Source organism: Myotis myotis, unplaced genomic scaffold (assembly GCF_014108235.1).
Source record: "Myotis myotis isolate mMyoMyo1 unplaced genomic scaffold, mMyoMyo1.p scaffold_m19_p_3, whole genome shotgun sequence".
Lineage (NCBI taxonomy): Eukaryota > Metazoa > Chordata > Mammalia > Chiroptera > Vespertilionidae > Myotis > Myotis myotis.
The window spans coordinates 180,517,400-180,529,688 of NW_023416335.1; the positions used below are offsets into that span (position 1 = coordinate 180,517,400).

General features: G+C 35.4%; 1 protein-coding gene across 7 annotated transcripts in view; it reads left to right on the forward strand.

Annotated features, from left to right (window-relative positions):
* Positions 1-12,289, forward strand: part of SOX5 (SRY-box transcription factor 5) — a 971,461-nt gene that overhangs the window by 644,895 nt on the left and 314,277 nt on the right. The window lies entirely within an intron of this gene.

Genomic DNA, 12,289 nt, shown 5'->3' on the forward strand with positions numbered 1-12,289 from the left:
GTCCGCACCTGCCACTGGTGGAGGTGGGCTTCTTGGGATATCACGGGAGGAATTTCCTGAGGCCCCACAAAAGAATGAGATATCGTGGGAAGTTTTATTTCTGTGGAATTAAGCCCCTGGGTTCCCAAGTTCCCATCTCCCTCCAAGGAAAAAGTCCCATTTTGTCTTCAGGGGGCTAAGATCAAAGTCATTGTCCACAGTTTCTGCTCCATATTTGCACAGCATTCTGCTAGCTTGTGTTCCTAGCTGCAGTCCATTGTGTGTGGGGTACACATGGCCATGGACCATGTGTTTCTAGGGCCACAGGGCCATAGGAGTGAAAGGAAGCAGGAGCGAAGCGAGAGGAGCAAGAGAGAGAAAAAATTCTTTGTTTCTGGTTTAAAACTCACATCTTACCGGTTTGGCTCAGTGGATAAAGCATCGCCTGGGGACTCAAGGGTCCCGGGTTCGATTCTGGTCAAGGGCATATACTTTGGTTTCGGGCACATCCCCAGTAAGGGGTGTGAAGGAGGCAGCTGATAGATGTTTCTCTCTCCTTGATGTTTCTAACTCTCTATCCCTCTCCCTTCCTCTCTGTAAAAAATCAATAAAATATATTTTAAAAAAATAAAAATAAAACTCACATCTTACCCAATGAATCCTTTGGGATTTCCCATGCTTGCAGAGGCTCCATCCCCCAGCCAATGATCTTTGTTCCCAGGCTAGATTGACAGGCAAGTACCTTCCCTACATCATTCGGACTTCACTGCATGCACCCATCTTCCTCCTCATCAGTCATCAGGTCCCTTCCCCAGTGATCTGCAGGGAATGGACCAGTGGTTCCCTGGGGAGCGCGAAGCTGCAGCTTCCTGGTGAAGCTGCCCAAATGACCAGGCTTATAATGCCTGGCTTCCCCTTTGCTTCTTTCCTATTATTAATATTCACTAGCTAGTTATGGCAGTAACTGATTTATATAACAGGTCTACCTGTCAGAAATCTGACATGTTGAATCTAACACTGTCACACCTAACTAAAATATGTACAGCTCTAGCTGCTAATTCTTGATGATTAAACAGACCTCCCTGCCTGTGTTTTAATGGTTAAAACTTTGACTTGTCACTTTCCTAATCGGTTTCATGGGATCTTTTTTATTTCCTGTCATATAAACTCTTCCCTGCGCACTTATGTCCTCTTCAGCGATTCTATAATTATTTTTGTTTTACATAGATAGAAACATGTTTTTCCTCCTTTTTTACATATGGTGTTTTGCTTCATGCAGAGAGAACTACACAGATGACGTGCTTTTAAAAATCCAAATTTTATTCCATTTTACATTTTTATGTTTATAACCCTGAATGTCTCCAAAATGTCCTTACCTAAAGCACTTCATAGTCTCATTACTAGATTTATACCAGTAACCATACATGAGCTTTCTTAGGGATAATCTTTAAGCAGAACTTAGTAAGACAAGCTTTGAAAACTATCATTCCCAGGAAAGTAAATCGTGAATCAGGAAACATCACTTTAATCTCTCCCCTTGACAATTTAATAGGACAGATTGAAATATCAAAGCTGATGCAAGGGGATCAATGGATTATCTCAGGCCCTGAACATATTATTTTAAATTGGGGGACTTGACAGAGTGGTTGTGAGAGGGATGTGTATTGTGTGTTCCTTGTCATGTGCAGAGCATTAAGTTTTCAGAGCTCAGGACTGAGTGGATGTGGTTTACCTGGACGTGAAGCGGGAAGAAAGGAATTAGGAGGGAATGAAAGAGAAAAGGGGGGCTACAGGAGGAGCAGGGTAGAGAGATTTACATGTGAACTCAGGGGGCTTTGTCATGGCAATTGTATAAAGTGATATACAGTGCAAATCGACTTGAGCATGTCCCTGGATAGCAGGCGGTTTACAGCCTCCACGAGCAGAGATTACTGCCTTATCTTGTCATACTAAATTAACATGGCAGCACATTGTTAAACAGTGGTGACCTCTTCATCTGGGGAAATCGCCACCTAGAAGAAAGGTGATATTTAAGTCTCTCTCTCTCTCTCTCTCTCTCTCTCTCTCTCTCTCTCTCTCTCTTTCTTACACCCTTAAATTATTTGCAGGTTAGACTGTAGCCATTTTTAAATTATTATAGAAATAATTTTATACTAAGGTGACAAAAGATAGGTGCAGTTAGCTAAAATGGAGACTTTGGGTAGAATAATAAGATTTTACTTATTCAATGTTCTAAACATGCCATGCATGCTATCTTTATACATTGATACAATGGGGCTAAGAACGCATATGCTGCCACTTAATTCCTAATTATTCTACAAATAGCTTATTAATTTATGTAAAAGTTAATTTTTAGACTTTGTATTAAGATTCTCATTTCAACGGACAAGTGAAGCTCCCTCTTAACCATTTGTTACAAGACTAACATTAGGTAAGCTTCACATTTTCAACTTGAAATGTGCCAAGAATATTCACCATCCTTTGCTCAGTCTTGAACCAGGACCACGCTGTAGAATGGAGATGGATGGCTTACTCTTAAGCTTCCCTCTTCTTAGAAAATATCTGTTCAAAGCACATTAGGTATCTACCAATTCCTATTTCTTTTTTCCTATTTTCTTTTGGCCCTTAGTTGTTTGAGTTGAAAAGTAGTATTGGTATAGGATTTCAGAGAGTTTGTTTTACATATAGTCTGCCATTTCAAAGCATTGTCTCATTATTTACACTTGTAGAACTAATCATTTCCCTTAGGTTCAGTTTTAACATAGCTCCCTGTTTAGGTTCAGCTGAGTCCGTGGACTCACCTTGTGTCTCTTCAGGATCATCTTAGCATCTGGATATCTTGGGATCATTCCTTCAGTTTATCTCCCCTTCTACAACTTTAGCATTTAGTTCAATTTTCTTCTATGTTGCTACTTATAATATTTCAAATTTCTCTTCTACCTGACAGGCCTTTAGCTACTGGTGCAACCTATCATCTCCTCTTCCCGTTCCCTTTCATTTCAGTGCTTATTTCACTTAGCATAATACTCTCCAGGTCCCTCTATGCTATATCAAAGGGTAAGAGATCCTTCTTTTTTATAGCTGCATAGTATTCCATGATGTAAATGTACTACATCTTTTTTATACACTCATCTACTGATGGACACTTGGTCTGTTTCCAGATTTTAGATATTGTAAGTGGTGCTGGTGTGAACATAGGGGTGTGTATATTCTTTCTGATTGGTGTAATGTAGCTTTTCAAACTTGCTTCATGAATCTTTAAATAAAATTCATCTAAATGTGCTTTATACAGCCATTCCACAGTGGGAATAATCCTTTATCAGTAGGTTCTTGATTATCCTTTGTACCAAAGAAAACTCAATGATCTAATCTAAATCAGAAATAAGGGTTTATTTGATTTACAAACAAGTATTACATGGAAATTAGAGTATACTAGCATGCAAAGAATTCATAAGAAGTGTGGGTGAGAATGATTTCCTTAGCTGGCAGACATACAGACTATTTGGTATTTTATAATAAAGGTTCATTAACATTTAAACAAGTGGGTGTTTTTTGTTGTTGTTGTTGTTGACAGCAATGACATTGCAGTTAATTCTTGGCTCTGGAATCAAATGCTCAGAGATATTAATTTAATGAGAAATGTAGATATCACCACAGGCATGGCTCAGTGGTTGATTGTCGACCTATGAAACCAGAGGTCACAGTTTGATTCTCATGGGGGCATATGGCTGGGTTGTGGGCTTGATTACCAGTGTGGGGTGTGCTGGAGGCAGGCGATTAATGATTCATTCTCATCATTGATGTTTCTATTTCTCTCTCCCTCTCCTTTCCTCTCTGAAGTCAATAAAAATATTTTTTAAAAAATGCAGATATCAAGCTTGAGTTACAATGAAAGCACACACCATTTTTCCTATTAGCTAAAAATAATATCACTTTTAAAAAGGATTTATTTTCATTTGTTAAAGCTGTTACATGTGAGGAAAGTAAGATATTAAACTAAACTTTGCTAATATTTTATAACTTAGTGAATTTGAGAGCGAAGGTCATTTTGGTTGTCCATATGATAAAACATTTATTCCACTAGTTTAGCTCTAATTGTCACTGAATATGAAGACAATCTACTGGAAATATTCATCACCCCTTTGATTCCCAGGGTGCGTTTGTTTATCTTGTTTGGCTAGATTTGGGCCTCCTCTTCTTGCAGTTCTATGCAGACTTTAGCATTCTTTTGAAGCTAGTGATCTTCCTAATTATTCTAAAATCAAAAACATATTAATAGCTCTGTGATAGAACTACCATGCTATAGAGAAACTAGTCACCAAATAGTATAGTGAAATAGTAATATGAGCATATAAGTGTATGCTAAGTGTCTGTGATTTCATAGTCATTTATTCTTTACATGCTAGTTTATTCAGACATAATGAAAAAAGCAAAAGCTACTATCCACAAGAAATTGATTATTTATAATTGAGAGGTTTTAGTTTTATATATGAACTATCCATTGGCATTGAGTTTCTTTAGTTATTTCTCTTCAAGATATTTTTTATTATTTTTGAGGAAAATATATGCCTTCAAATTTTTATTTTATAATTTAGAAAAGAAACAGTTCCTTCATCTAATTTTGCATAGTTAAGTATTTTTGCAGCATTCAAATAGCTACAGATTTTCATGGTGGATAAAGGGATTTTTACATGATCCCTGTAATTATGATGAGATTTCCTTAGTGAGTGAAGTGCCTCATTTATGTACCTCTACAGGAGAAAAAGTCATCATAGTAAATTTTACACAAGTAGCAATAGTGAAAAAATGGAAAGATCAGTGCAACCAGAAATCATAGCTATATGAATACAGTAAAACCACTGGGAATGGCACAAATACAATTTAGAATAAAATTAGGTGCAATTCCTGTTTTTAAGTTCAAATACCTGGTCTATATAGTTAGAGGGGGAAAGGAGGCTGAATAGTTATTGTGGGCTTGTGATAAGGACCTTAGTTAGACCTTATAAGTTAAACATAGACTCAGCTGTGGGGTTGGACTTTGCAAGTGCATTTAAATGTTTTCTGGTGTAGACTAAGTAGTTTGAACTATTAGCATTTTTTTAATTTTAAAAGCTTTATGTAATGTTTATATATATGTGATATATATGTATATATGTAATATATGTATGTAATATATGTATATATGTAACATATATGTATATATATACTTATTATAATCTTTTTTAATTTAATTACTCTTATAATTTGCATTGTTACATGCTTTCTTGTCTGAAGGAAGAATGGGCAGAGTTAGAATTTGTATTTGTTGAAGAAACATGTTAAGATTTGAAAGACCTCTAGATTTATCATGGAAACCCCCCCTCAAAAAAATATAATCCTTGATACATAAAAAAAAGTTTGAAAATCAGGTATAATCTTCCCTTTACTTACACTTCTACCTCATTTCCCCATCTCCATAATATTCCAGTTGTACAAGATGGTTCCTTAATAATGTGTTAAATCTACGAGAAATTTTTCAACTTTGCTTTTCTTATAGCAGTGATTTTCAACCTATATGACACAAGAATTTTTAAAACATTCAGTACCTGACTATTTAGTCACAGGCACTGACCTCTTTCCCCTTAGATTGTCAAATTAAAAAAAAAATTAATATAGCCATAGCCGTTCCTTGTGAATGAATCAAAATTATACCTATTTTTTGTCCCATTGAAAAAAAAATTTGGTGTTTTAGTAGTTAATGTGTGCCATGAGATGAAAAAGGTTAAATTTGCTGACTTGTGGCATAAACTTCTATCTACTCTTTCCTTCATTTTATTTCCAATTGCTTTTTTTCTCAGCCTTTGTCTCTTTCTAAGCACCCTCTATATTAGCCTGTATTTCAGTACTTTCTTTCTAACATTATAGTCACCTAAGTGCATTATGAGTACCAGTAAAATAGGAGAAAATTGTCCCAAAGGAGTTGGTCATGTTTTACCAAAATCTTTAATGCCTCATTCTTCAGTGGAATGACAAGGGAAAAAAGTCAATTCAATTAAACTAAGACTTATTGAGTATCTCTTATGTATAAAACTCAATCTGGTGGGGAAAATGGATACACACATACATCCTAATTAAGGCTTTGATAATATTGTGGAATACAGATAATATTGAATGTTATGATGGGAGAATTTATGATATCTTAAGGAAGTTTATGGGTAAAAAACATTTTCTGACTGATAAAGAAAGGATATTGCTAGGTAAATGGTTCCCCAGCAGAGCTTCTCGAAATGTGGACTGGGCTGCCCATCCAATGTGGCTCAGTGGTTGAGCATCGACCTGTGAACTCAAAGGTCACGGTTCAATTCCTGGTCAGGGCACATGCCTGGATTCTGAGCTCGACCCCCTGTGTATGGTGTGCAGGAGGCAGCCAATCAATGATTCTCTCTCATCATTGATGTTATACATCAAATTTCATATTAGGTGTATATTTGTATGTATTTTTAAAAACTATTTTGTTATTTATACCCCGCTAGAGATTAATTTACAGACCTGCTTTTCCTAGTAAGATTTATCACTGTCCATTTGGTGGTGGCATAGTGCCTAGGGAAAAACATACCCCTCTCCATAGGGATGGACTTAGGCCATGTAGTCCATTTCACTGGTGGAAGGTAACACAAATTCCTAACGTATCTTACTGTAAATACAGATTTTTTAAATGTGGATTATTTAAAGGAAGATAGAATGATAATAGTTTTAGAATGATTAAAGACTAAAGGTAAGACCTGTTGTGCTTTCTTATATTTGCCATTTACAGGCCTATAGAATGTAAACCTGACATTACATCTTAAATGTCCTTTAGTCTACAACTCTCATTTTGAGATAGGAAAAATTAAAGTTTATAGAGGTGAAGAGACTTTTTTAGTATCAAAGGTAGTGATTTTTGCTTCACCGTGTGACAGATAATGTTGATGCCACTCTAAAGAAGAAAATGAAAGTGAGCCAAGAGCAACAGCTGGTTTGGGTAACAGAATTCTGAGTTCACATTTATACATGTTAGTTTGAGATACTGAGTTATTTAGGTGGAAAACAGATTATTGGAAATATGTGATTGAAACTCCCCTGCCAAGCGATGGAAATGTGAAAGTACCTGCCTAGATGTAAGTTTTGAAATTGTGAATTTAAGAAGAGCCATTTATTCCACGCAAATATCCCTTGAGAATTTACGATTCTGAAGGAAGTAAACCTAAACCATATTTTAAAGCTTGAAGTTGTCTTGAAAGAGGCAGAGAAGTGAGAAAAGGAGGCCATGGCCTGGGGAAAGCAAGGAGTTAAATCATGGTTGTGTCACTAAGTGGAGGGGAGAGTGATGATAAATAAGTTTCTGTATCATCCAAAGGAGTTCTAAATTTTTTTCTGAAAGCAGGGTAGAAGCCCCTGAAATCTCTTTAATACAGAATCTTAAGATTATGCCCCTAAGAGAGAGAAAAGTAGATAATTTTTATGGCTGCTGAATACATTTTAGAGGATTTAAGGTCAAAACAGGCAATGCCTGAGATAAGAATGAACAGCAGACTGTGGGCCTTCAGAAATAGAGGAAAAGACCTGTTTGATATTCGAAACATTTTGAAGAAGTTATGAACAATGTTGGATTTGACTATTAGAATATTTTTTTTTTAATTTTTATTGATTTCAGAGAGGAAGGGAGAGGGAGAGAGAGAGAGAAACATCAATGATGAGAAAGAATCTTTGATTGGCTTCTTCCTATAAACCCCAAACTGGGGATGGAGCCAGCAACCCAGGCATGTGCCCTGATCAGAATCAAACTGTGACCTCCCGGTTCATAGGTCAAAGCTCAACCACTGAGCCACGCTAGTGCGGCTTAGAAGATTTTTTGTATTTCCTCTGGGACTCGGTATGATGTTTTTTAAAAAATAGGCACATGTTTAACAAATTTTGCATTTATGCCTTGTGTGTTGACAGGGAGTAGTGTTCAAAATGTTATTAGGAGTTTGACAAAACTGCTTAATTTTCATTTGGAAATACAAGACAAGGAGTTTGAAATATAAAATGTAGCCAATCAAAAATAGTATGGAAAGTTGAATATCTATTAACATACACTATGAAACTAACCTGGCATATTAGAAACACTGTATAGGATTGAGAAATGCCATATATGGAGTGAAACAAACTTTGACTAGAAAATTAGATTAAGGTTAATAAAATTAGAATGTTTAGGTGTTTTCATCCAATGAGAAGCTGTGTAACATAATGATTAAAATTACAATTGAAAGAATCAAAGAGATAAGGCTTCAAATTATTTTTTATTTAAGTTGAAGTAGATAGCTCCAACTCAGTTTCTGTATGTGTTAAATCAGTAATAATAATAATACCTACTTCATAGGTCTGTTAGGAGGGATCAAAGTAGGAGGCTAGACACTCCAATATAGTGATTGACACATTGGTGAGTTTAATAAATGGTGCTTTTATTATTTTGCTATGAAAATGCTTTCAGGTTCTGAATAAAATCTGGGGTTAATTATGGCAAATAAAGACATTCTAATTCAAACATATTCAACAAAATGATTCTCAAGCATATTGCAAGAAGAGTGGTATATAAGATGGCCATATAAAAATCTACAGTTACTCAAATTGTCAAGTTTCAGAATTGACACTCAAGTGAAGGTGTTGAAAGCTTCATCATGTAGGTCATTTTAAACTAGCTTTTACCACACTCAAGAAACCCTGTGGTCAGATTCTCATCCTTTCCACCGGTTGCATAGGTCTTCTATGCACAGACCTGCTATTGACTTCTCTTTTTCCGTGCACAAAGCTGCTATTCACTTCCAGGAAAGTCAGTGGCTCTGTGGAATTGGATAAGAATTTGGCCTACAATGAGTGATTTGAATGAATGAATTTGGAATTGGCAAGAAAATACAAACATATGCCACATTTACTTGGTACATTCACGCCTCAAGAGAACTCAGGTAGCACGTAAATTCTGCATAAAAAGCCAGAGATTTTCAGCAGGAACCTATTTCAAAGTCAGCTTAAATCTTCTCCATGTACTTTTGTCATATTCCAAGAACAAGGCAAAATATTATATTTAATTATTTCTTATTGGAATGTAAAAGGCTAAAGAGTCTCTTCTGATAAAGTAGCACCTACTCTTTACAAAGCTGGTATCAGAAGATAGGACTAACAGTAATGTCATAGGCTAATTTAACATGTGGATTTACTTAGTTTTTTGGTGTGTTTTTTTTTTTGGGGGGGTACACTTTTTTAAAGCCAATCTTTAGTGCAGAGATCTTCAAACTTTTTAAATAGGGGGCCAGTTCACTGTCCCTCTGACATTCCACACATGTGCACTGCGGGCCCGGGACCAGTCGGCTGCTAAGCAGGACAGGCAGCGGCAGCAAAAACACCCGGCGGGCCGGATAAATGTTTTTGGCGGGCCGCATGTCGCGGCCCGTAGTTTGATGACCCTGCTTTAGTGGCTGGATTGATACTGGACTACTTGCAAGCTAAATGTTATCCTTTGCTTTTTGTAGGCAAAATACAACCAAGGTGTATGGGTGTCCACTTGTGTACTGGCATTAAGTTGGAGGGAGTCTAAACCTTCTTCTGTTTTCAGTAGTAGACAAATTTCTTCTCCCGATATTATTGTTCATGCAACTTTTAGTACCAGAGACATTGAACCTTAAAAATGGGAGAAATGTTGTATTTTTGACAGCTTCTCCCTTCCACTGACTGAAACAATAAAAATAATCATGAAGCTGTCGGAATGGCCTCTGCATATAATGTCATTTGCCTGTGATTTTCTTTGCTTCTCTAGATAATTGAATTTATTCAGGCAATTTATTTTTTAAATGTGCGGTCTCCGTGAATGGAAACATCTTAACTAAAGACAACCGTTTTATTTCCTCTTAATTAAATATATACGTGTGTGTGTGTGTATACTTCTGTTAGAACCAAGGGAGTAGAAGAAAAATAATGGGGACACCAAAAATGTACTCTAAAAAAAATTAATTGAAGAGAGGAAGTGTGACTCTTGTAACCAAATATTCTGACGTTGTGTTCACCCCCTGTCTATGTTCAAAGTCTCTAGGTGCTCAATAGGAGCTTTTAAATTATTTTTCCCTGTGTGACATTGCTAAGTATAATAAATGGATATAGCAAAGGACTTTTGAAAGAAGCCTCTGTGCGTGTGTCATCTCAGAGCTGGTAAGCATAGCACTACCCGGTTGGTCCCCATCTTGAGACTCACTCTTAATAAATGACCAGCATAAAGATAATGGCTATTTAATTTAAGCTCCATTAGTCAAAAATGTAGCTGTATAACACAAATAAAGCTTATATTCTCATGGTGTGGGAAATATAAAGAATTCATGCCTTTATTTTGGATTGGCATTTTTGTGAGTTATTGAGCACCAAGGTAGAAGGACTTTGAGATATCAGAAATATTGAGGGATATTCAGAAGTCATGAATTCAAGTAGAATGGTAGAAGGGAATACATATGTCCAAAATTCAAAATTATTTATTTGTTTCCTCTCTATACTCTCTATACTCCATAGAATTTAGAATGACAAATACAACTTTTCTCTTGACAGAATGATTTTTTTAATGGAGCAAAACCACCTCCTCTTATTTACACCTGTGATCACAACTCAATAAATCACTCATGGCAGTAGGTTTCTGCAAAACTTTTTTGGTGTTGATAAATTTCATTTTTGTTTTCCCCACATTCTAACATCTGTATGACAAGAATTTTAGAGGTTAAACATACAGCAATCTGAGAGCTAAGTCATTGTAAATAAGGGAAAATGTGTCTGGTTCTAATTTCTCCTTTATTTATACAGTGCTATTTTTTTTCATACCTTAGACATGCTTCCTAGAATAACAAAAATCTTTTATTCTAACATTTTTATTCTAGGTGGGTTTTTTTTCCATTTTTTGTTTTCTTCTCTCTGCTTGGCAGATTGTGTAAGTGCCCATTATTATTTCCATGTATACATTTTTCTTTCTAAAACATCTTTCATCTTTCAAAATCCATTATAAATAATGATAAACTTTGAAAACTGTACATGGTAAACCCAAGTCACTGAAGGAGATGGAGATGCCCACTTATAGCTTCCATTTTTAGACATAAGTGAAGAGCACTTGGCCATTTGCTCATTTCCCTGGGTGGACACTTTCTGATAGCTCATGAACTAAAATGGATTTAACCATTCACTAGAAATTAATGGTTTATAAATAATAATTTTACATCCTTTATTTTTTACCAGCATCTTGAATTTTGAGGCATATCTACATTTGCCTGTTCCACATACAAATGTAAAGATTTTAAGCTATATAACAAACATGTCATTTGAATACTGAGGCAGATTATACCTATTATTTACATTGCTGGGGTCAGAAATTAGGGCTAACAATCAAATTTAGATGAATTTACTTATGTGGATTTTATTATTTTTTAGGTATACTGATTCTATTTTAATAATCATCTGTTTTCTAGCCACTGTTTTTGTCAATACCATAATCATTATCTCAATCTCCCAAGCAAAAAATATGTTTATCTTTGTCTCCTTCTTCCTTATTTTCAAATATCTAATCCTATCAATACTTGCTTCCAAATTTCTTTAGGATTTCTAACAGCTACAATCTAGTGAAAATCTTTTTATCATCACATATATGGCATGGTAACAGTTTCCTATACAGTGGAATCTTTACTTTCTCTTCTACCCAATTCATTCTCCTTATTACTACTAGACCAATCTTCCTAACAACCCAGTTTAAGAGAATAAACCAGTATAGAAACTAGAAGAATTCTTCATGGCCTTTCAGGTCAAATGTATACAATTCTGTTTGACTTTCAGGACCCTTCATAAAATGAGCCTCCTATGATAGTCATTCTCTAATTTTTTATTCTCCATTTATTTGTGTCAAGCCACAACCTTCTCTTGTGTGTGTGTGTGTGTGTGTGTGTGTGTACTCTATAAACTATTCTTGATGATTTCTCTAGGGAAGAATTCTCTATATCTTTTCCTCTCTATCTATTTTTTTAGGCTTAGATAAAAAAATTCTATACATAAATATTTAATAAATTAAGTAATTGACTCAATATGTATTTATTATGTACTAATAATAGGATTTAGGGTACATGGCCAATTATCTGACATGATCCTGTCTTCATGGTGTAGAAAGAAAATTAAATAAGCAATCCTAAACAGTGTGCTAAGTGCTATGAAAAAGTTTCCACCTTCCTTTGAGTTCCAATGCTCTTTCTTCTTTAAACTTCTTCTTATGTATAATTTGGTACCATACAATTTAGTA